General features: G+C 38.3%; 1 protein-coding gene across 1 annotated transcript in view; it reads right to left on the minus strand.

The window, feature by feature from the left end:
• b3gnt5a (UDP-GlcNAc:betaGal beta-1,3-N-acetylglucosaminyltransferase 5a) overlaps positions 1-21,376 on the minus strand; it is a 110,556-nt gene extending 89,180 nt beyond the window's left edge. Inside the window, exons 1-2 of the mRNA XM_081358199.1 lie at positions 21,146-21,376; positions 13,561-13,644 (exon numbers count right to left, since the gene is read on the minus strand). The gene's annotated coding sequence lies outside the window, so the exon portion shown is untranslated. The remainder of the gene's footprint in view (positions 1-13,560; positions 13,645-21,145) is intronic.
• Between the last annotated feature and the right edge of the window lie 5,753 nt (positions 21,377-27,129).

Genomic DNA, 27,129 nt, shown 5'->3' on the forward strand with positions numbered 1-27,129 from the left:
GGGAAAGAGAGACCGTGTCAAAGGCTCAGTAGTTCAGAAACACACAGTTATATGTAGGCGGTGAGTCCAGTTTGCTTATGAATTCAGTCCAAGTGCGTTTGTTTGGAAGGTTTTTGCTTTTTCTCCTCTGGGAACCGGCCTGAAAGCTCCATAGTAGAGGGCTGAACAGTCATTCCACGTTCAAAGGTATTCTTTCTCCCCTTTTGCTCACTTTTTTACTGAAACACCCTTCCATTTTCTCTTTTCTTCTCGTTCTCGGTCCGTGTGGCCGCCTACCCACTCTTAAACGGACAGATTCGGCTCTGCAGCAACAATTAGCTCTCCGTTACTGTGCATATCGGTTGGTTTTTGTGTGTGTGCAGGTCCTGGCTTTTTGCTCCTGCTACCACTTGGGCATTCAGCAGCGATACGAGAGCTGTCAAAATGCCTATCAAACCTGTCAGCGCCCATCATTCAGTCCCCAAAACAAAGGGCCTTCTCGGCAGAGAGGAAACAGAGCCCTGATCAAAGAGCCCATCCTCTGCTTCAGAATACAGTAAAGCTCATTATGCAGTCAGACTGTCAGTCCTGCTGGCCTTTACTGGCCTTTTAACCGTTTACGTAGTTAGACACTTATTCACTAGATGAAGTTTTGGGGGTCTGAAACTCAGTCCCTGAGTGGCCAAAGCCGAAATTGTTTTGTCGCTGTTTGAGTATGTGAATAGAAAACATAAATGTAACAATTTTTTATTATGCTGTAGTTATGGCTAAGAAAATCAGTGCATGCTTTTTTTCTGTGGCTGTGTACGCAAGAATCAGCAATCAGCTTTTGAGCGTCATACATTATTTGCAGCAATTGTGGCAGGTGTATTTTTTGCCACCTCTGTGCATTAAACAGTCTGCACTAGGGGTCGAAAATCCAGTGAAATCAGATTTTGGCAGTTCTAGCCATTTTGATGGAGCTTTAAATAGGCTGAATGAAAGTCCCTCACTGTTTATCTGACGTGAGCAAATTAAATCAGACAACTGCTTTACTAAAGTGACTTTCTAATGTCATCTAATTGTAAAATGTGTGTATATATATTTATTTATTTATTTATAATGACAAAGCGTTTGTAATGATTTTCACATTACTAAAGCTGTGAACATTGCTGTTAAAGGCACACTATGTAAGATTTTTGGATCAAAATATCCAAAAACCACTAGAACAATGTTAAATATTTTGTTGATTTGTGTACTTACATTATCCCGAATGTTTAAATCCTGAGAAATAAGCGGTTTTAATCCGTGCGTCGCCTATCAATGACATCATACCCGCGTTACCCTCGTTTTCCGGTTTAATTTTGTAGAAGCCATGGAAACACCAAAGATGCTTTAATATATTATGTGTTTTATTAGACAGGTGAGAAACTGTTTAGATACATTCATCGACAGAAAACTTATTGTTATACAGCTCAACACAGTTAGTCTTTTTGTTTAAATCTTGTTTTCTTGATTTACCGCGTTTATCATATTTACCATTTGCAACAAGTATCTCATATAGTAGCCACCGAGCGAACGCACAGAGTAGCATTATAACAACTTCCATCACACTCAAATGCATCTAATATGATGAAACAGCGCTGCATTACCCCACATACACATGACCAGAAGAAGTGGAAGCGGTCAGCGGCATAATAAAAGCTCCACTGCTCTCGAACTGTGTCCTGCTCGTCTCTCATTAGCAATCGCTCCAGCGGCCTCATTCCGCTCCAACTGCTTTCGCAACGTTAATAAATCTTTAATACACTACTGGTCATCCATGAATATGATTTCTGCCCGAGTCCCGTCGTTTTCTCCACCGGCTGTAGAGGTAGAGACAACAACCCCCATGGTTCGGCGAAATCAAGTCGTCATCAAGCTACGCCTTTGTTTTGAATAAACGACCTCTAGTGGCGAAAAAAAACATAGTGTGCCTTAAATACATCTATTTTGTACATATAGCCATATTTGTGTTCAGTTCATATCCAAACGTGCAAAAAATATAAGTGTGAACATTATGTATGAATACCTATTTGAAAAACTAAGGAGATCAGGCGGCCTGAGGTTTTTCATTTCGGGAGGTCAAAGGTCACACTTCCACGAAGTCAGATTGTTGAAACGACAAGCACCAAAGCGCAGACTTAATGTAGGAACGATTACTCATATCTGTTCTCCCTCCCGCGGGAGGAGTCAGAAATAGATGGGATGGCAGCTGGCAGAGAATGAACCGAGCTGAGAGCATGTAGCTTATGCTCATAAATGTGAAGACGCCCATGTGCACTTACACTATAGTGTGTTGGAAAAAAACAGCCCGAAACACACAGCATCTAATGACTCTCCAAAAACAAACTGCCTAATCAATACATGTACGGCCTCAATATGTGAACTCCAGCGCTCATCAGAATGTGTCGCTTAATGCCCCTTTGATTCATGTAGAACAAATTGGGGTTGGAAATGAAACCTGCTACTGGTGTATTTCTGAGAAGGACGTGCTGCCGAGCTTCATAAATTAACTACTCAATAATTTGAAGGAGATGAAGGGCTGAAGCACTTGAGCTGCATATGAAGTTTGATGTCTGCCTTGTTTATTAAGGCTTTTTATGCCTTCATGCGGAGCAGTTAATTTTTTTCACAGCAGTTCTCAAGTTACTTTTTCAAAAATTTGGCATTGGCAAATCAGTCATTCTCATTTATGTCAGGCCACTGTATGGTATTTATGCTATGATGGTATTTTTTATCTTCTAAGGGCAGATGGATTACATCAGGAGATTAACAAAAGGAATCCATGTCCAAGACTGTATATATATATGTATGCTGAGATATCAGTATTCAGTATTTGATAACAGAAGTTCCCCTTGGGCTCGGATTCTTGTTGAGCGCAAATGTTTTGGCAACTGTTAATCTTTTGGCTTGGTCTCCCTAGAAACCTCTGGGTGGAGATTTATCCAGTCAGTTCATCTAAAAAACATGGTCCACAATGTTTAGTTTAAGATTAAGTATTTCAAAATTGGGAGAATGAAGCAGAGCACCACATGCCACACCGAACAGAAAATGCAGCGCTCTCTCGCATGCCTCTGATCTCTGATTCCTGTCTGGGATTCTGATCTGTTCTATAAAGCACAAGAAACCGTGATAGTAAATATTTATAATATATTCAATATTAATTTGTTTTTGAAGACGCTTTGTATTTAGCCATTAACTTATTTCTGAGAATCAAACATGGAGGAAATTTTAGTACTTGGAGTTGTTTTAGTATTATGTACTGTACTACTATAGTATTTATTAATATTTTTTTTTATTTTTATTTATAATTTTCAATTTTCAGTTTCATTTTAAAGCTTGATAATCCATGGCTAGGTGTGCATTACATGATTTTAATACATGGCATGGAGGCAAAGAAACCACCCGACTCCACAAAGTGCGTTAAAATCGGGTAATACCCACTGAGGCAAGGCAGTTGGTTACTTGCCAACACTGACAAGTAGAACGGTGAACGGAACTGACTGGAACTACATGTGCATTATGCGGTTTGACCTTCAAGCCAATCAGAATAGCGTATTCTGACAGACCATGGTGTAGACAAGGGCTGCCCCCTAATAGTCGACTAAACGTTAGTTGACTAGAAGAGGCTTAATGCCAGTTCATACCAAGGACGATAAAGATATAGTTCTAAAAAAATCATTCTCAATATTACAGAATAGCAGAGTTCACACCACAGCTACAACGATAATGGCACAGAGAAACGAAATCGTTGGGATCACTTTCGGGACTATTTTTTTTTTCCAGCTGTTGAACGATAAAACACTGACAGCCAATCAGAATCCATTCTAATTTAAGGGCTCGCGCATTTAAAATGAGACAGGGGTAGCTGCAGCTTGGAGTAATGGGCGTGTCGAAAGGTAAGGGCGTGTCAAAAGGTAGGGGGGTGTGTCGAAGGGTTTCTCATTGGTGAAAGGAGTTTCCTCCTGGCAACTGCGTTGGCCAATCAGCAGTAACCATACTTCTACGTAATTTCCTTTAGACTGAAAGAAGATGGCGGTGGTAATGCATGTATGCGATATCATAATTTGTTGTTTCCTTTGCGTTACATCTTTCACCTTTGGTAATTATTTAATTGGTGTTGACAGACACGTTACAGTGAGACGAAGCAATGACTGCGTTTGCATTGAAGACTTCAGAGTCGGCGATTTGTGTCGATGTCTGTTTTGTGCAACCAGTGTTTTTAAACCATGTGAAATACACAAGATACATAGTCATTTGCAAAGCCACAGACTTCGCGCGGTCCATCGTGAACGTAAGTATAAGTTCAGTTGTGATATGCATGCCTGTTATAGATGATAAAGTGGACGGTGATGTTACGTATCATAATTGGAAACTTATGTCTAACATGTTTTGCTTTATATGTGAATTTTCCTATTTTAAATTTCTCCTCCTCAGCTCCAAAGATGGTCCAGTCATCGTCTATGGTGGTGTGTACTGCTACTTGAAGGCTCAGGGTAATTTCTAATTCTAATAGAAATTTAAAGTAATGACATTTAGCACTTTGTAAATCTCTCTCTCTCTCTCTCTCTCTCTCTCTCTCTCTCTCTCTCTCTCTCTCTCTCTCTCTCTCTCTCTCTCTCTCTCTCTCTCTCTCTCTCTCTCTCTCTCTCTCTCTCTCTCTCTCTCTCTCTCTCTCTCTCTCTCTCTCTCTCTCTCTCTCTCTCTCTCTCTCTCTCTCTCTCTCTCTCTCTCTCTCTCTCTCTCTCTCTCTCTCTCTCTCTCTCTCTCTCTCTCTCTCTCTCTCTCTCTCTCTCTCTCTCTCTCTCTCTCTCTCTCTCTCTCTCTCTCTCTCTCTCTCTCTCTCTCTCTCTCTCTCTCTCTCTCTCTCTCTCTCTCTCTCTCTCTCTCTCTCTCTCTCTCTCTCTCTCTCTCTCTCTCTCTCTCATTTTTAAGGTCTCCTACAGATCGGAAAAGGCACAGAAAAGATGCTCAGGTTGAAGGCCCGTGTGAAGTCAAATCTGGTATGTTAAACAGTTTAAAATATAAAACATGTAAAAACATATTAAAAACATGGCTGGTGAAAATGAGAATGAAAAAACATTAGGGCTTCAATGACTAACCCATAATGATTGAAAAAGAAATAAAGAAATCAAATCAGCAGTTTCTTTGAAAATGAAATGTTACTTTGTTCACATGTACAAATGTTGTTGTTTTTTAAACCTATTTTTCTTTTAATGCACATCTAAAAACTTAGTGAATCTGGAATTTGTAGTTGTAATTTCATAGATATAAACAATACTACCAATTGTCATTTACAATTTTATAAAGATGTATATATGCTTTGCAATAAAAATTATTTTTCCATCCATGGACCCAACAGGAGGCCTTGCTGATGTATGGTTGAATATAAAGTATTTCATTAGAGTTATTTAACATTTTAAAATAGTTTTTCTATATTTTTTTTACAGCTACCAACAGAGGTGCTCAGTCACATTCTTCTAGATGTTATTTATGAAGGAGGAGACAAAGCCTTTCAGAATCTGTCACTAGTGTGCAGAAAGTTCAATGAAACCATCCAGGTTTTCTAAAAACAAACAACAAAAAAAGCTCACTTTGCCTGGCTGGACAGTATGTATGTATTACTTTTATGAAATGAACAAGTTAAGCTAATATATTTAATTAAGTTTATTGGATTAATTCAGGTTCCCCCCCCAGGTTGGAGTTTGAGCATCTACAAAAACACCTCTTGAAATTGCGGCAATGGAAAGAAGTGGGTCTTCACTGCGTTCTATTCAGACAAAGAGTTTGATGGCTTCTGTTCAGTGGACTGCTACTACAGTATGAATAAGTGAAGGCATGAGTTTTCTTTGTGTTTTGACTTTGAACACAAGACTGTGATGACATAAATTGAATTGACGCTTCAAAAAATGAATTGTTGCAAAATGACAACTGAAAACTGAATAAATGTTTTGTGGATAAAACAGTGTCAGTTTTGCTAAATTAGTTAATGTCACGTAACAGAAGGTTATTTAACAGTTTATACTCCTCTATTTTTTAATTATGTCGTGAGTGTTTTATCAAACATATATATTTGTTTTTATCCATTAAAACTAATTTGTTTTTAGTTCGTATGCACTTTAAATGAAAGAAAAATTAAATCAGTTCGAAACAGTACAAATTACTAATTGTATAATGCATTTTTGATATGTGTAACCAATACAATGGTAATAGACGCTAAAACAGGTTATTTCCAAATGATGAACAACTAGTGTGTCAGGAGACATTTTTATATCTTTAAAGTAATAATTGTAATTAGTTTTTATGATTTATTTGAATGACTGATCCACTATAAGCCCTAAACAAAGTCGTGGTGGTAACCCGCGCCATGCGGAAGTTCTAAAGGTAACATACTTTTTAGAATGTAATATTCTCAATATCATTATTGCTATTTTTACAGTGCAAGAAAGGTATTTGGTCTTATAAAATTATTTGTTGGCCAATGGTGATTAAGTTTATGGCTCGCTTTTATGCGGAACAGGAAGCTTTCGCATCAATGTAAACACCTTATGGCACACCCCATCCCTTTTCACATGCCCCATCCCTTTCCTACCTTTTGGCGTGCCCATTGCTCCAGCCTGTAGTTATCCCTACTAGTTTAAAATGGCAGACAACATTGTGGAGAAGTTAATTGCAGAGGTCCAGAAAAATCCACCCCTGTCAAGCCCCTTTTAAAGAAAATGGATAGGGAAAACTAGTATTCTATACTAAAACTATACTCCGCACTATACTGCAGAGATTACGAAGCAGCATCGTCAACTTCATCTTTTGCAGCCGACACTGACTAAGAAAACACTAGTTTATTAATAATTAAAGGGGTGGTTGATTATGATTTCACTTTTCTAACTTTAGTTAGTGTGTAATGTTGAATAAATGTTTTTTTTTTTTCAAACACGTAAAAGAAAAAATAATAGGCTAATAATAGTAATGCAATAAAAGCTAATGGACAAATATATATATATATATATATATATATATATATATATATATATATATATATATAAATACTCAACAAAACAGAAAGCAAAACAATATCAGTCTAACTTATACATGTCCAAAAAGGAGTAGGAAGGAGGCGGAGCATAAGCTTATTTAATCCTACTCCTCCACTACTCGTTAATAATCATCCGGTTGGCCGATCATCTTAATCTGTTTATCTCCACACACCAAGAAATACAAAAATAACATACATATTTACCTATGTTTTTGTTTATATCCACCATAAATAATAAATTGTGTAGAAAATAATTATATAAATAAACTGTGAGAACACCTAGTCAATGACCTTCTTCATCCCTGTACCTTGTGAAAACCATATTTTTGTAACCCTATTGTTGTAATCATCTTACAACAGTACCCACACGAATGATTTTATAGTTTATCATGACATAACATGATAATTAAAGACTTGAATGTAGTTAACTCCACATCAGGTATACAAAACTTCTTAAGTTGAATTTAATACCTTTTTTAATACCTTCACAATATTTTTTAATACCAGGACGACAAGATGCAACTAGCGGTATAAAGTAATGAAATATCTTTCCAAAAATAATAAAACATTTCATCACAATTTAATGAGGTGATTATAACTTAACTTCAACCCTGGACTCAAAAACCAACACAGAGACAGATAGAGATTGGTGGCTGATCCTTTCTTGCGCTCTTTTTTTTTTTTTTTTTTTTAAGATGTGATTTTACCACTTGATTTCATAGCTTTGTAAGATAAAATCCTTCTTTGCTAGACCTAATAATTATTTTTGGTCTATAATCATATCAATATCAAAAAGTAGAATAAAAAAGTATAGCATTAAAAAGTTTATTTTAACTAATAGTCTAATTTTCTACCATAAACTGTACAATTGAATAAAATTAGCTGCCAGATAAAAAATTAGCTATTAGATAACTTGCTTTGCCATTTTTTTTCCTGGTTTCACCTCACTCCAGTCTAAACTAATTTTTTTTTTTTTTGGTAATGTTTCTACACATTATGATATAAATAACCTGAAAATAGTTTACATACATGAATTGTTTGTTCATGTTACTTAACAGTGCATTAACTAATGTTAACAAATACAACTTTTGATTTCAATAATGTAGGCTACTAAATGGTGAAATTAGCATTAATGCTGTATAAGTGCAGTTTATTAATAGTTAATGTTAATTAATGTAGTTGACTAGAGTTTAATAAATGGAACCTTAGTGTAAAATGTTACCGATCTGTTACACACCGATTCAGACGTCTCGTGAGTTCCGTGTCTGACAGATCAGTTTTAACCATTCATTAAAGTGAATCGTTCAAAGGAGTAAATCGTTCGCAAATTATGCAGTGTGTCATTAGCGGAAGTCTACAGTGTGATTATCCCGGCAGTTTAGGACATCGCACAAGATTTGTGTCAAAAACAGAAAACATTTCAACACTGGATAGGTTTTTTTGGTTATTGAAAGTGTGGTTTAAGGTTATGTCAGCTGAATGGGCGGAACGCTTTTCAGAGAAGATAAGGCAATGTATTTTTTGCACAATTCACACCCAGCGGTAATTCAATTAAATAAATATCTGAATGCGCAACGCTATCTCACGACCAATTTGTACGAATTCGTACGAATGATATAAAGTTGGCTAATTCGTACGACCTCACTCGTACGAATTTGTACGATTTGTCTAAACCCATATGATGGGTAGGTTTAGGGGCGGGGTCAGGGGTAGGTAATTTGTATGAATTCATACGAATTGGCCAATTCGTAAAATATGTACGATTTTGCAAAAAAACTTACTAATTCGTACGAGTCAGGTCGTATGAATTCGTACGAATAAGCCACCTCGTAGAATTTGTACGTTTTCCCGTGAGATCGGGCTCGAATGCGCCATGTGAAAGTTCGGTTTTCCGACCTTTTACCATCGTGTCAATAGATTTAAGCGAGGGAGAGAGAGCAAGAGTGGAGAGAGTGCGCACGCGCGCGACCGGGGCTCTTTCTCTCTGCTCGTTCTTTCAGTTAACATGTCATGCACCCTGTCACGAGCGCAGCAGTCGACTACATTTAAGCTACTCACCGATCAAATAAGGCTTTGGCGGGACAAAAATGCGCCGCAAAAAAAAATAATTCAATGCAGTAAAAACCCCGATGTCTCTTAAATGACTGAAATAGCAGCGAACTCGTGAACAGGTTTGGCAGCAAGCCAGCCGGGTAGCCTACCCCAGCCACGCGCGAGAACGAAAACCACGTCACATGATAGGCTATCACTCAGGTTCTACTCGCAACATATAAATAAATCCACACGAATTTTAGAAGAAAGGCCTGCACTTAACACAAATTGAAACTCATAGGCCTAGTTGGATGGGGGTTCGAAAATGAATTACTTTTTAATACTTTTTAATGGCCTTAATTTTGGCTAATTTCATTTACTACCTTTTAATACTTTTTACAACCCTGCGGACACCCTGCACATCAGCAACATAAATTCATCAACTAACCATTCAGAAACGTCCTGTTGCATTCTGCATATTGTCACTTCTTTTTGAGTCTCTCCATCATTGTCTGACTCTGCTGCTAACACACACACACACAGGAGCTCTTGAAGCTCCGCCCTCTGTGCTGGGAGCAGCAGCTCATTTGCATTTAAAGGGACACACATAAAACTACGTGTTTTTACTGACCCTCAAAAAGGGACAATTTTAACATGCTGTAAAAAATTATCTGTTGGGTATTTTGAGCTAAAACTTCACATACACAGTCTGGGGACAATAGAGACTTATTTTACATATTGACCCCTTCAAAACGTCTCCTTGCTATTATTCACCTTCATAATCATTTCTTTTGGCAGTGATTTGCAGCAAGCTTTATGCATGCGCTTACGCTTATATTTAACGGTCATTATGGTTTAGTATTCTCCTCAGTATATATTTAAAGGTACAATATGTAAGATTTTTGTAATAAAATATCCCAAAATCACTTGCACAGTGTGATATATTTCCTGCAGTTGTATACTTAAAATATCCCAAAAGTTCCCAAAGATTTTTTAATTTCAGAGAAATTTCAATTTTAAATAATGGCTCGTCCCTGGTCATTGTCGCCTGTCAATGACGTAATATCCGCGCTATCCCTTGTTTCTGCTCGTACTGCCATAGTAACGATGGTGACAGACGTGGACAACTGCGTAACGTCTAGCGGCACGCTCACACTGTTGTTGTTTCGTTCAAACATTATGGACCATGGCAAGCAGACTTTGGGAGAAAAGGATAAATAAAACGAGGATCAACATGCAGAGAGCTCCACATCCGCAACAAACTTCGACTTGACAGAGACTTCAATTAGTCTCTTGCATGTACTTTATTTGACAGGTGAGCAAATGTACATAAAACTAATCAATGTTATATATATCAATGATCAGTACTATATTATTCTAATGTTGATCTAGCTTACTGCTAGTCTCAAACAACCAACAAACTAACACATTGAATAAGATTATAACTTTCAACACACTCAAATGCAGTTTAGTGTGATAGTGTAGAGCAAGTAAAACAGCGCTGCGTTACCTCAAAAGTTTCATTCGTCTAATAAACTGACCTTTTGTGAATAGTAATTCAGCACTTGCGAGTAGTTCGGTAGAATGAAATGTCCTTATTCCTTTATATCCGCGGGCTCGGCGGTGATATGTCTCTCATTAGCAATCGCGCCCTGCTTCATACCACAGTCATGTTAAAAACATGAATGTATTCACTCATCCATAAACAATATTAGATCCATCAGCATGACGACAAGTTCCATAATTCCGCTTATGCATCATCGATCTATGGCGTTGTTATTGTAAGAGGTTAGCGACCCCTAGCAGCGAAAAAAATTACATATTGTAGATTTAAGTAATTAAATTAATATAAATGTGCGATAAGTCGACAAATGGCTTAAATGAATGATTACTAGTTGACTAGAAAAATCTTAATATATATATATATATATTTTTTTATTATTATTATTTTTTTTTCTGATTTTTATAGCTATTTCTCAGCACTAAAATCCAGTTAATCTGATTTCTAGTTTCTGATGATTTGAGCCATGAATATTGGTGGGATTACTTTAAGTGTGTGTAAATATGGCTTGTTGCTTTTACAGACCAGTATCTTTCATCCTAGAAAGAAAACACACAATTGCAACCTTCTTCCAACCCCACTGTCCCTCCAGAGGTTGCGCCCTTGAGCAATTACACTGTGATGAACTCCATGGCTGTGCCAGAAACGTCTTTCCCCCTGCCCCTGGATTTAGTATTTAAGTATCATCGGCTGCGGGACGGGCCTCATCTCTGCCCATTGCCCTCTCTTCATCCCTCACTCCCTTTGTCCCAAATGCTGGCTGGATGATGTATGAGACAGATCTGGAGTGAAAGGTCACGTCCACCGGAGAGAGTGTGAGCTTTAAAGAAGAGTGTGTTTTAGCAGCGGCGTGTGATGTAATCAGAGCGACTCTGAGGTGCGGGCAGCTGATGGAGTGATTAATAAGGGTCCATCAGTAACCCCAGGGCGACAGGCGCTGCTGTGGTTGAGAGCGAGTGACCCGCTGATGCACTGTCTTTTACTGTGTGAGTGTCATCATTCCTTCCTCAGCGTAATTCATCACAGCTACGGCCCAGACAACACATTCCCTTTCTAGACCCAACAATCCCCGACTGAACGGAGCCCTGGAGTCCAACCCATAACCCCACTAAAATGAAACCCCAACATAGTAAATAACCTTTGAAAGAACTGTTAACTGAGGGGCTGTTTACACGACACCGTTTTCAACTAAAAACGTAAAACTTTTTATGCGTTTTGGCCGTTCGTTTACACGACAACAGCGTTTTGGGTGCCTGAAAAGGCAAACTTTTAAAAACAGGTTTCAAAGTGTAGGTTTTTGAAAACGGTCTCAAGGTAAACAACAAAAACGCAAATCTCTGAAGACAAAGACGTCATGCACATGCGTATTACGTTACAGCGCCATCTAATGGCCTTGCAGCAGAATACAAAGTTATATTATATCGGTGTCATATAAAAAAAATGTCCTGGCTCTTCCAAGCTTTATGATGGGAGTGAATGGGCACCATTTTAGTACATCAAGTCCATAAAAGTACATCTATCCATCATAAAAGTGTTCCAAAGGGGTTCATAAAGGCCTCCTGAAGCGAAGCTTTGCGTTCTTGTAAGTAAAATGTCCATATTTAAAAATCTATCGACTAAAATAACTAGCTTCCGGCAGACGGCCGTACGTAAGTCGACTTACGCCAAAAGAGTAGCCTAACACTTGACGATGTATGACGTAGGTCGTAGGATGTCTTTATTAACCCCTCGGAGCCATTTGGGACACTTTTATGATGGATAGATGCACTTGTATGGACTTCAAAAAATGGTGCCCATTCATTCCCATTATAAAGCTTGGAAGAGCCAGGACATTTTTTTATATAACTCCGATTGTATTCGTCTGAAAGAAGAATGTCATACACCTAGGATGGCTTCAGGGTGAGTAAATCATGGGCTAATTTTCATTTTTGGGTGAACTATCCCTTTAAGGTAGGGTAGGCAATTTTTGTTATACTGGTTGAGACTCTCTTCACATCCTGATAGCAATCAATAAGAGTAGTGGTCTAAATATATTTTTTTTTACATAGATGTTTGTCCAATCGTTACAATCGATCAGATACCTGCTGACACAGCAAAAATCTGATTTAGAGATAATTATTTATTACAAACAAGCCCTAGAGCATGACATCATATTCTACTGCACATACTCTGACATTTTTGCAACTTCTTCCTGGGAACCTGATCTCCAGCGTTCCCTTAGCACCTCCAAAGCACCAACTAAATTCATTATCAAGCTATAAGCATTCAAATTTTACTCAATAACTACAGATTTCACTACAAACATGAATCCTTGAGAGGAACTGCATTTTTTGGAATCCTCTAAATACTGTAGCCTTCAAAGTATACCCAAACTTACCTTTAAAAAGTCTATATTCTGGTCAGGCTTCCACAAGAGTGGGAGGTAGATTCAATTCATTCAGACACAAGACGGTAAACAGGCTAGCATACACTGTCAATAGTTGCATGGTGCTTCAGAACAACATTTCAAAAGGCTCAATGCTCTATGAAATATGAATCATGGGCTTAACTCTGCTCTTGCCAGGGTCCTGGCTTGATTTCCAACTCTCAGTAGCAATTTGAATATCCCGAGCCAGGCTAATTAACAGGGGAAATTCCTTTATAGACGAGAATCAAAGAACTGGCCACATCAAAAGTGCCATTTTGAAGTTCACACGACTTAGTTAACCATAATAGAGATGACAGTCCTGCCAAGAAGTCTCCGCAGGCCCTGAAGACCACCTCGGAAAATGAATTTTACCCTTCAGATTTGGTATATCAAATGTCTTTTTTGAATTCTGAGGAGTGTGTGTATGGAACAATGTGCAACGGAGTGTGTACGCCCAGGCACTGAGTGGCATTTGTGCCCCATCTACACACGCCGTCATTGTCCTTTTCCTTTTCGCTGTCTATTTACCTTTTGCATTGCATTCCACACACGTTCCTGATCAGACCGCTTGCCTTCAAGGGTGTCCATGATGTCTGCCATTAGAGCCAGCAGCTGCCAGGAGGAGATAAAGATTATCACTGCTCAGTTCACACAAACGCCATAACTTTTCTAAACGCTGCACCTTAAAAGCTAATTAAAAATCATTTGTTGGCAGCTGATTTTTATAAGTCATCCCTCATATAATGAGGACTTCCTTCTTGTTCCCCTTTGGGTGGTGGAGAGGGACAGAGATGGTCTTGGGTTTTTACAAGGCTGGTGGTTAGAAACTAAAACAATGTAGACAAATTGAGGAACAACACTCGTCCATCACAGGGCACAGCGGATGGTAATGTACACAGGGCTGCACACTGAGACCAATTTACCTGAAGATCCAGGATGGAGGAGTAAGAGAGAGAAGGAAGGGGAAGTTAAAGGGACATTAAGAAACAGAGAATGTGATAGAAAAATAATGTAAATGGGGTCAATGATGTGGCACTGATTCATCAATTCAAAACTATATTAGTTCATTTTAGTAAGTTTTTTTATTTTTTATTTTACTATAATGTACTATAACTATAGTGCGATTGTAATGAATAAAATCTCCTGAAAAGATTGGAATTCTTTAAAAAAAAATATAACTATAGTGCGATTGTAATGAATAAAATCTCCTGAAAAGATTGGAATTCTTTAAAAAAAAATATACTAATAATTGTAATTGTCCGCAATGTCAAAATCAGTGTGAGATCTAGGATGGACAATTATAATACAGGAAATGACATCACAGAGAGGAACCATGTAGACTCAAACAAAAACACCAGATAATAAATCTGACATGGCAATATTTTTTTTGTTTGTCATATATCGTATGGTACAAACTCAAGAAACTAAAATGTAATAATCACAATTGAAAAAGTAAAATAAAATAAAAAACTTTTTGTTGAAAATGATGTAAATATTTTTCAAAACTTAATAAGATTATTAATAATGCTAAGATTCACTTAGGACCAGGATGGAAAAGTAAAAGAGATTGAGAAACACAAAGGAGAAGATAAAAAAAAGTACTGGAAAGTTATTATTATTATTATCAGATGATTAATATTATTTTTTTATAATTAGATGATAAGATTATTAATAACCTGGCACGTGTTTCAAACTAAAATATTTTCATCATCAAAAAACCAGAGAGCAGTGCTAAACGTGTACAAGAAGTGAAAGTGGCTGGTCACCTGCTTTACTAAGTGCAGTTAAAGTATATCGAGTTGATTTTGTAGTGAATCCACTCTCGATATACAGTACACCACGCACTCTCTTCACATAATCGCTCTAAAGTACACTCTCTTTTCTTCTCATGTATATAAGTGCATACCATTTTCAGAAGCAGCATGTGGCTCTAAACCTCTTTTGAAGCAACAGTTACTCATATACATAAAACCATATATGTGCCTATCTATTGCAGGTTTCTATTTAACTGAAGGTCTTTGCAATTTGTCAGTATGATTCTGGGAGGTGTTGTATTGCGCCCATTCAAACATCACGGTAATTGAACGCCCTGTGGCTCTCCATTCATGGCAGATTTGGTCGCAATCTCACATACATCACGCTCTATTGATCTGGGCTAATCTCACCACTGTGGAGCGCTAATCTAGTAAAGAGGCAATTATGGTGCTTCAGCACTGTATGCCAGAATGAGATTTATGTCATCTCCTCCTTCTATTCTTTATTTTTTCTCGCTCATTTTCTCTGTTCTGTTCCGTCACATCTATATATGCATGCACAATAGCAGTTGTCGTCTTTGTCTGCGTTAGTTTCCCTTTCAATCTCATAAATATTCACAACAGAGCTGCTTTATTGCCGTGCATAATTCCAGACTTTATTCAATCAAGCTGGCCTGGTTCTGCTCTTGTGGTATGATGTCACATGATCGCTCCTTCAAAACACACGGGGGTATAACTTCCTGACTAACTTGATTTTCTGATCTAAAAATTGTATGCCATTGCGAGCATATACAATAATCTTGTATAATTTATACAAAAAGTTGAAAAAGCTTAACATTTTGATGAGTTAAAGCATTGTAAAGACATGTTGTCATAACTTATTGATACTTTTTTATAGTGTAATGATATAAAATGTTTCAGATTACTCTACTTTTGAATAGGACTGTGTATTGATACAGATTTCGCAATTTAAATTAAATTCTAATTTACAAGCTCTCAACTCAATTTGAATACGCTGATTTCACGCAGCCGTTATTTTGAAATCGAAAGCGAGGCTCCGGTGGGAAGAAAACCGGAAGTGTCGCCTTCAATCACAGGAGAGTCGTGAATGCGATGGCGTATTGTTGTGTTTAATGATGTTGTGTCAATTCTAAAACTGTACATACATTTCTTTTATACTTTAGACTATACAGTGAAATTCATTTATAAATAATTTTTTTTTATATATATAATTCAGAAAGTAAAAAAAGAAGCAGGAATGAACTATATACATATCCTATATTGATTATTAACATCCAATAGTGTAAATCGCGGCAGCAGCTTCAGGTTGGTAGTCCAAAGGCATTGTTGTTTATCTTTACTTCCGGGGTTTTTCCCACCGGAGCCTCACTTTCGATTTCAAAATGGCGGCTGCGTGAAATCAGCGTATTGATTTTGATTTGGTTACTGTAGGTATATTTACTGATGTGAGAAATTCTCTCTATGCTACTGCTGTAAATTATACAAGGCAGTGTGCCAGACTGATTCTAACAGGTAATTCGCTTTTTTGAACTATTTGTTATAATCATCGACTCATTTAAATGATTCATTTGGGAAACTGAACTACGCTGTTTGTGCAGCATGTTTTTGATTCACTAAAAAGAACAGACTTATCGAAGTCGTTGATTCGGGAATTACACTAAACTGTATGCTTTTAATTCACTAAAAATAGCCACTTTAGAAGAGTCATTCGTTCAGGAATCAGAATACATTTATTCATTTAGCAGGCACTTTTATCCAAAGCAACATGCAAATGAGGAATACAAGCAATCTTAAAGTGCCAATAAACACAAGAAGTGTTAGTAATACAATGTTCAAGACATTGTTCAGAACAGCTAATACAGGGAGGGATTAAAGAATTGTGTTTTTTTATTTTTTTTCAGCAGGATGCATTAAATTTCCAACGCATTCTCATCCTTGGGCGTCATATACTGCCGCTTTTGACATTTCGTCGACATCGAACGCACATGGCACCCTTTAGCGTCAATATGAGACGCACAGAGCTTTGTTCGGTTATGGGTAGGTTTAGGTCTGGGGTAGGGTTAGGGTTAGACCGCTAGGAGGCGCCTTCTGGCCCATATCTATCTGCGTCTCATATTGACGCTAAAGGGTGCCATGTGCGTTCAATGTAGACGAAATGTCAAAAGCGTCAATATATGACGCCCTAGGATGAGAACGGGCTGAAATTTCTCATGAAAAAGATGAGTTTACAACTATCTCTTGAAAATTGTCAGGGATTCGGCTGTCCGGATAGAGCTGGGAGGATCATTCCACCATTAAGAGACAGTGAACAAAAACGTTCTTGAAAGTGATTTTGTGCCACAATGGTAACATAACACAAGGTGCCGCTAACTTAGCGACAGCCTCCATTAAAAGCCTCCACTAAAAAGAACCAGCTTCATTTGAGCCATTTGTCTATGAATCGGACACTGGGCTCTACCAGCTTGGGTAGAGCCCAATGAGAGCAGTTACCATCTAAAACTGTTCTTAGATCAGTGTTAAGTGTGCCTAGAATGGCCCAGAGCTATCAAGAGATCTGCATAAGTAGCTCAGCCTGTTCACAGCAAGGGGAACACTTAAATAGCGATAAAGAGAAATAAAAGAAAGATCTCTATGTAAATGTGCATTTAGACTAAATTCCCACTTCAGACTGATCTGAATCCGATAGAGGATGTTTATAATCCTTTGATTTGATTTCATTCTTGTATTTTTCAGCACATGCACACTCCAGGGATCGCCACCGCGACTCATTCCAGCTGTCTGCTTCCTCCACCTGTACTCGGAGAGCAAGCCTGGCCCTGTGCAGCAGTTTATCTGCATATTATGAATGCCTTTTGGAGGAACGTTCGTTTGAAGTTGGAGATGAGGAGAATAGCTTTGTTTTCATGTAACTTTTTTCTTTCTTTCATCGAATGACATTAAAAAGCACAAGAGAAAAGTAAAAATCGGCAAGAATTTGCTGCAGGGATTTTTCACCCCGATAAAATAAACAATCTTGCCATGAGAGGATACAAATGCATGAAACTCTTATCACTTTCTCTTCCAAGGAAAACAAAAGGAGTTATTAATAGCAGAATGTCCATGTTGCTCTTGTTCATACAATGAAAGTGAATGGTCACCATGGCTTAAATTAGATTTTCAGTTAATAACAGCTTAAAGGGGCCATGTGTAAAAATTGAGGTAAAAATATCCCAAAAATGAGCTACACAGATCAAAAGAATGAGAAGAAATAAGGGCGATGATGTCATTAAAAAAATGTCAAGCTATAGTGTTGCAGAGATATCAACCTTAATTAGCATTAGCATTACTAGCCACGGCCCGACAGGTGTCGTAATACCAGTTTCGGCCATGGGAGGCGGTATACGGGCAACATAACCACCAGCCAAACATGCAATACACGAATAACTCGCACGGCTTGTAGGCGTACATGAACCTGATGTCAATCGTGTGGAAAGTACAGCCCACTACTACATTTCAGTTCAGGGAAGAGAGCGGAAGGATGGCTGAAGCCCTTGGCAAGAGACCCCTACCACCACACAAATAAAATACAAGCACAAATAAAATCAGATAAGAAAAGGAGCCGAACCCGAGTAAACATCGGCACTGCTTTCCATTGCTGGAGACAACTGATGGACATGAAAGAAATTAGGTTCGACTCCGAACTTGCAACATTTCTTTTGGATTGGCAAGTAAGATGCTGTTAGTATTTCGCTAGAAGTTTGTTTTATATGTTTGTGTAGTTTTTTGGGGAAGTTAACATAGAAATGTATTGAAGGCTGTTCGATAAACGTGCTAATGTTAGCGATGGCTAACCGTAGCTGCGTTTGATAATTAGCTCTAACTTACCCACAGATCCGATCCGTTTTTCACCTGTTATCTACCAGAGCCCGCCTCTACCAAGCTGATGCTAAAATGTAACATTACCTAAGAAGCTTGAAATGTCTTCGATGATAATGAACCCCAAAACTAACACCCGCCAAGCGCCATATGCGGGTAGATTTTCTGTTTGGCGAGTAAATCTCAAAAGGCTATCCGCCACACTGGCGGGTGAACGTTCATGCCAAAATATGACATTTTAAGCGCACAAGCGCTCTTCTGCCTCTAAGAACTAGCAGAGAGAGAGAGAGCGAGAGCGAGCCCCGGCCGCGTGCGCGCACTCACTCACTATATTCAGAGCGGTCAAGTTTCCCCATACTTTTTGAAAAGCGTCCTTGACAGGGCGGCCAGAGCTTCTTTGCAGCTCAAGTCGGCGGCGGTGTATACAGTTTTAGTAACGCTCTATCTGTTGACGGCGCTGAGGAAAAAGCTCCCGCCACTGGAAGAAGCTGTCGCCGCTCATTTGTGTCCTCCTGCGCAGTGCGCACCCATCAAAGCCGTGCAGAACGTCTTCAGCACTTACGGATCGCGCATACTCCGCCGCTGGCCAGGCTGCTTCTGCTTTACACACCTTGGACGCACTAAACGTAACGGAAAACATTGCAAGGTGTAATGAGACCGAATGTTTTTTGGTGACTAATGATAACTTAGCTAGAAGTGGTATTGCTAATGAAAATCAAACTTGATATATGCGGCTAAATTAGCTTCAGGCGGGCAGCATAACGTAACACTCTAAATAGATGTTGTCCCTATTTTCACTTGTATATGTGCAGCTAAGAATGTAGGGGCGGAGCATAGAGACTATGCCGTTTCTCGTTTGTTACTCTAGAGTAGACCAATTCACTTTCTGGAGGTATACTGCCCCCATCTGGTATGGAATATGGAGTATGACTTGATTTTTTTTGCCAGACATGACACATGGCCCCTTTAAAGGGGTGGTTCGGAATTTTTGACATCGGACCTCATTTTTAAGTCAGCCTGGTTGTTATTCATCCGTGGAGACATTAGCCGATGCTAGGCTAGCGCGAGTCAAGGGTAGATGTTAGCCAGCCATTAAAAACCGTTTTACCCACTCCACAATGCACCAAACGCAAATCAATTATAACACTAGACTATCGATGCAAATGTACGTTGAGAGAATAATGTTAGAAATCAAACTTACCTTTCATCTCAATGATCCCAAAGGAACTAGTTTCTCAGCAGCTGCGGAATTTTACTTTGCTCCAGTTAGTAATGCGGCAAAAAGTAAACACAGAAAAGAAGCGCACTACAGTGAGTGCAGTACATGTGTGTACCGGCTCACTCGGTTGCCTAGGTAATCAATATCACTCCGCTGTTGCTGTAGACAAGGCTTATGATTACAGGGAACAAATTATAACTAATGCAATGTGATGAAAGGTAAGTTTGATTTCTAACATTATTCTCTCAACGGACATTTGCATCGATATTCTAGTCACTAGTGTTATAATTGATTTGCGTTTGGTGCACTGTGGAGTGGGTAAAATGTTTTTTAATGGCTGGCTAACATCTACCCTTGACTCGCGCTAGCCTAGCATCGGCTAACTATCCAAAAATAAGTACTGGATAATTTTTTTTTAAAAATGTCTCCACTGATGAATAACAACCAGGCTGACTTAAAAATGAGGTCCGATGTCAAAAATCCGGAACCACCCCTTTAAATTTAAATTCTATTCTATTGACAGCCTAAGCAACTACCACTTTCAAGCCCCAGAAAGGTTGCAAAGACATCAAAGTTATCCATGTGACTCCAGTGGTTTAACCTCAATTTATGAAGTGCTCTGTTTGCGCAAAAAAACATTGTTCCTGTCAATGGAGGGGCAGAAAGCTCAGATTTCATCAAAAAGATCTTCATTTGTGTTCCGAAGATAAACAAAAGTCTTAAGGGTTTGACTTTGGAACGACACAAGGGTGAGTAAATGAACTAACCCTTTAAGTACTCTTACATTTTTTTTATTAATACTATATTATCTGCAAATATATACATTTTTTAACATTCAATACAATTAAGCACACTTTTTCCACATGTGCATGTACCACTCTTATGATGCCTTACAAAAAAGTTTTTTGATATTTTTTGAAATATTATTCACTTTCATGGTATGGGAAACAGCATCAACATTTTTCAAAATATCTTCCTTTGTGTTTCATGGAAGAAAACATTCTTTAAAGTCATCATGAAATCAAAATTGACAGTATTTAATATAAATGATTTATCAGTGCACTTTTTTTTATTCAAACGATAACAACCCAATCCAATCAGTTCCCAATTGACAAAATCAAGTCCCATCCTAGTTTTTCTAGTTTGAGAAGTCACTTCACTCGGATATACGACACACTAAGGAAGAAAAGACGATCTCGACTTCCGTTTCAGGACGACTTTAATAGGGGCAGTGAGGGGCAGAAATAAAAAGTAACTGACTCACCAGCTCTGCATCAGAAGGACCGATGTCCTGCAGGTAGGGTGCGACCGCCAGCTCAGCCAGTGTGTACTGTAGTACATGTGTATGCTCTCTGAACCTATTCAGCTGTCCCAGGACACTAGCATACTGAAGCCTCTCTATGAGTCCAGATCCTGTGGAAAAGCCCAACTAGACACCAACCAAAACACATGCTCATTTATATGAACGTATATAAAAACACACTTAAAGGCTGTGTCCAAATTCAGGGTCTACATCCTTCGGAGTACTCATTTGAAGGATGTTACGTCACAGCGCCGCGACGAAGGCTGTCCAAATTCGTAGGATCCTTCAAATGCGGCCCACAAATACGTCCTCCTTTTCCCCGAATTGGAAGGATGGGTGTGGTGGATCCTTTCCCGTCCTACCTATCCCATAATTCTTTTCGGCAGAGCGTAATGGCGGACGAAGCGAGCGGTAGTGGAGTGGGAGAGGAGTATGCTTTTCGATTTAAGTTTTTTAAAAACTGGCTTTTCAAAAAAATATTTTTTTTCAGTGGTTTAATTTATTTATTTATTTTTTTTTTAAGGAATGGCCAAAGCTCAGGCTTGTCATGTATTTAACTTTTCATTCTTGAATAAGAATTGTGAACACCCCCATACTGAGATATAATTTAATTTTCACATTAAATTAAATAAAGTTTTCTTATTGTGGGATCCTTTATGGTAATACATATGATATGGTACAACTACAGTGCAATGCAAATAGTAAATATAAGATAAAGTGAGAGGTAGGCTAATAGTAAATAGTTTAGTCAATAAAATAAACAAACATACAGCAAATAAAATAGTAATGAAAAGTATAATTATATAATATCATAAGTACTAATATAATAATAATATATTGATAATAGCATATAGTTTATTTATAATACTATAATAATAGCAATAGAATATGAAATATCAATTACAGAATAGAAAATAAAAATAATAAGTTAAATAGTTAGTTACTATGAATAGTAAAATAATTTAACAGCATAACTATAATAGATTGATAATCGCAAGTGGTATATTATTATAATAACAATAATAAATAATGTAAATTTATACATTTTAACATATTATTACATAGGCTATATAAAATAAAATGACGCAACCCTGTCTCTTTTTGTTAAATTTCGGTTTTTAAAAGGTATAAGAAGCTACAAGTCAAGAAATAAAGTAAACGATTCAGTCAAACATACAGCAGGCTACACCGTTAAAGTTAAATAAGCCTAAATATATAAAGTTATGAAACTTCACTTTGCCCTCAGCCACAACAATCTGCCAAGGAACAAATTATAGATTTATGAAACCAAAGATCGCCTGTTAGATAAACACAAGACGAATTATTCTCACTAGACTGACAGCGGCGAACGTCTAGAAGCTCTAGCCGAGGCAAAGCTGTTCTCGGCGGGGTACATGAGCGCTGAGCGCCCGGTGATCCCTGGATCTCACAACTCCGAAACCGTCAGAAAACATTTTTAAAATGGCGCTCTCTTTATAAATAAACCACAGATTTGAGCTTTACACAACTACATTGTCGACTGAAAAACTCTTAAAACTACATTTCGTGACACAGTAACAGTAGTATTTTTAAATTTCGCGGCCTTTCTCCTCTGAAAATATGTGAAAGAAGGGTAGGCTGTCCAAATTCACAAACACCGACTTCCGGGCTTTGCGGTCGTCGGAGGACCCCTCCTCCTTCAACCGGGTAGGAAGGATCCTAAGGAGGATGTAGACCCTGAATTTGGACACAGCCATAGTTTCTGTGCCACTAATGGCACCAAATGGAATCGCAATCTGCTCGTTTGAACACTGGCTCAACCAATGGCGTGCGTTCGGGGCGGGACTGCTTGCTTTTTGAACAACAATTCCTGCAGGTATCACGTAAATTTGTAAGCCAAAACGCAGAAACGAATTAGCATTTTAGCACTTCCGGTTCCATCGTCCTGAAGTCAATGGGTTTTTTGAATGGGCTTTTGGTTAAATGGCTGAAATAATGTCTGTGGTGAACACAAGTGCAAGATACTTTCACGTTTTAATCTACGACATAAAATACATCAGTATTACTCCACTCGTGATTTTTTATAAGCTGTTACATGTCTTGAAAAAGGTGGTTGCTAACAAGTGGCTAAATGGGACTACAGAGGCTGTCGAAGAGATTAAACGCAATGACGCTGAACAGGTAAACTCAGTCCGCTTTTAAAGCCTCGTAATGCTTTTAATTGTGCTCTTATAAACTATTCTAACGCAAACGTTCTTGGAAAATGTTTTTTCGATGAAAACAGAGTTGTCGGAAACTTAGTGATGGTGACGTTGAAGTCGTGGGACCATCCCAGCTAACAGACTTTTGTTATAAGAACGTTCTCCAAATATTCAGTGTTGGTTCTGGGAACGTGAAAAATGTCCAGTTTTCTTGACGGTAGAGGAACGCGTTTTAAAAGGTATAATGTTCCTCAAACGTTCTTTCAACTTAATTTTGATTTAAAATTCAACATTATAGGAATTCTGATTTCTAACATTCCAAGAACATAAAAATTTCCAGTTTCCTTTGGTGTAGTTTCGTTTATAGCCTACCTTTTTACCTCTGGCGACTACATTTAGGCTTCAAAATTCATAAAAGTTGTATTAATCTGTGATACTCGATGGACAAAATGTGTAAGTTTCATAAACTTTTGTTGATCACAGAGCTTGTTTTTTTGCGATAATCCAAAAACCTATGGAAAAATCCTATTGGGTTTTTGTCGAGGGAACCATGTTTGATGCTAACTGACCACTCTATAGACGGAGGAGAGCTTGAAATTTATTTGAAGTAATTTTTGTATTTTAGTTGTGTGCTGTGACTGAGTGGTGCAGACATTACACACTTCACCTTTATAGGAATAGTTCAACCAAGAATGAAAATTAGTCCAGTAGGTGGCGTGGCGTAAATGCACTTGTTGTGTATAAAATGCCAGAAGATGAACATTTCGAGTGTGAAGAGCTGGATGGCACAAAAGGAGAGCAATGGTGTTTGCCACAATTTCCTGTTATATTTGTTCAAATATCAGACATAACAGTGAGTGAGTAAACTGACAGAAAATATTTAACAAAAAATGTGCCACATTCATTCAATCTAACCAATCCTTGAGAAAGTAGAATCCTTCAAACAGTAGAGAGACAAATCGAATAACTCACATTAGGACTTTAATCATGCATCGCTTGACTTCCACGTGAAAAGCGCTGCAGATAATGTCACAGAAGGGATTTCATGAAGTGTTAATGGTGCCTGAATGTGTTTTTATTGGGTTGTATGTGTACAAGTGCGCTTCTGTCATGTTTCCTTGATGCCCTGACTTGTGCTGTATGTAAATGAAGTCATTATAAATTGTAAAGGGGACGCTGACCTTTTCCACAGAGAATAACAACACAAAGAAGAAGAACAAACACTTTTAAAAAGTGTCAGCATACGACGCTTTTGTTTGAAACTGACAGCTCCCGGTGCAAAAGCGTCCCTCAGAGCCGTTTCACACACGCCGCTTCAGTGCTACAAAAGCAACTCCATGTTCCCTGATGATTCATTATGTCAGATACCTTTTGGCATCTTGTGTTACACACATTCTTCTCATGCTGAAACTTGACAAAAGGCGACAAAATGTTGGAAGTCAAGTTGAAAAACTGCTATTCTTCTGCTATTTTGTCATACGCTCAACTCCACACCCCATCCCAAGGTCGTCTCTTTACCGGTTTCCCCTGCGGAGCGTTTTTGGCCTGTCGAGGTCTCTTGTCTAAATGATGCTCCACTTCATGCCTTTCTAGACTCCTTTTATTTCGTGTGAGCTCTGTTACTCTCCAGTGTCATTCATCCACTTTATGGTCATTTTTATTACCAACACATATCCCCCAGCATGCATCATTTTTCACTACTACTGTCTCAGTTTTTTGGGCTTTCTTTTTATCACAGCGCACTGTTTACTTTCCATAAGCCAAGAAGAGGAAACAGTGAGCTGGTTAGAAGAAGAAAGCAAGAATAGAGTGTTCATTGCTCTTATTTAATATATTGAATATATTTTCAATTAATACAATTTCTTTTGGATTCTATTAGATTTTAAATGAAAAAAAATTTAATCTCTTATTTATGTAATGTAATATGAATTATATTTGTTATTAATTATATTTTAACCATATATTATTAAAAAGGAGCTAAAAGTATATATTAGGGCATTCAATCATTTTTGAATATGCTGGTCAATACATCAAATTTATCACAATTATTTGTTAATTTTAATTTAAGCATCAAATGCATTAAAGCATATATATATATATACACACACAAAATTAAATAATTTGATTTTGTACACAATTTCTTCATATGTTGTACTTATAGAAACCTATATTTTTCTGTGTACATACACTCTTTCTGTTTGGGCATGGATGCAGCGAGGCTGTCATTTCAGAAACTTTGATATATGAAATAAATCCTAAAATGCCCTGGGATAATTTAATATTGATGTATATTACTTTATAATTTATATATTTGTATGATTCTGAGAGTCAGCAAAGGAGCGTGTGTGAATCCAGAACTGAGATCGGCTGAACTACTTGACAGGTTGAGTTCTTCATTCTCAGAATGAATATGTTGCCACAAATTTCATCACATTGGAGATGAAATCAACTCTGTGTTTTAATCGAGAGCTGATGGCTGTTCTCGGCTGGAGAATAACTGACTAATGTAATTTAGCGTTGTGTCTGGGCCAATCAAACATTTGCCGTTGCTGCTCTAATTCAATCATAGTCCTCTGAAATAAACACCCTGAGAGTTCAGGCTGCAAATAAAATGAAAACTTCATCTTTGGGCATGTTTTTGTCTCCAGAAGACCACTGTGAGGTTGGAGAAAGAATGCAATTATTAGTGATATGCCAGGGATACTGACAGCAAGGGCTTGTTAGTCATTGATGGCCCAGAAGTCTATATAATTGATGGTGTTAGCTAAGGCAAGAATCACTAGCACTATTGCTCATACTTGTATTAGTGATTTGAACAAACTCCTAACCCAATATAATAAGCTTTCTTTTTCTGAACCATTTGTGCTAGACATGAATGATATACCACATCGTGAGGCTTGCCGTGGCTCAGTGGTTCATGTTAGGATCAATATGGGGAAGACTGCATACTTGACAACTGGCCAGAAGACCATCACTGATACCCTCCATAGGATGGGTAAGCCACAAAAGTTCATAGCTAAGGAGGCTGGCTGTTCACAGAGTGCTGTGTCCAAGCATATCAATGGAAAGTCTAGTGGAAGGGCAAAATGTGGCAGGAGAAGATGCACCAGCAGAAGAGCTGACCGTGGGCTTCAGCGGATTATCAAACAGAGAAGATTCATGAATCTGGCAGAGATCCAGAAAGAGTGGAATGAGGCGGGAGTCACAGCTTAAAAAAACCACCACATTCAGACGCACTCGGGAGATGGGCTACAACTGTCGGGTTCTTCGGGTCAAACCGCTTCTGAGCCTGAGCCAACGTAGGAAGCGTCTCAACTGGGCCAAGGAGAAGAGGGACTGGACTGTTGGCCAGTGGTCCAAGGTCCTCTTTTCCGATGAAAGTAAAGTGTGCCTTTTATTCGGGAATCAAGGTCCAAGGGTTTGGAGGAAGACGGGTGAGGAACAGAACCCAAGCTGCTTGAGGTCCAGTGTGAAATATCCACAGTCAGCTAAACTAAACCCCATTGAGAATCTATGGGGTATTATCAAGAGGAAAATGATGGGCACCAGACCCAAAAACAAAGAAGAGCTGACAGCAAGCATCAAGGAACTCTGGGCTTCCATAACTCCCAGGCAATGCCACAGGCTGATTGCCTCAATGCCACGGCGCATCGAGGCAGTGATTAAGGCAAAGGGATTCCCTACCAAGTATTGAAGATTGACGTATCGTTTTGAAGGTACCATATTTTGATTGATTTGATGTGATCCTAATTTTTTTTTTTTTTT

The sequence above is a fragment of the Scardinius erythrophthalmus genome (genome assembly GCF_964197995.2).
Source record: "Scardinius erythrophthalmus genome assembly, chromosome: 25".
Lineage (NCBI taxonomy): Eukaryota > Metazoa > Chordata > Actinopteri > Cypriniformes > Leuciscidae > Scardinius > Scardinius erythrophthalmus.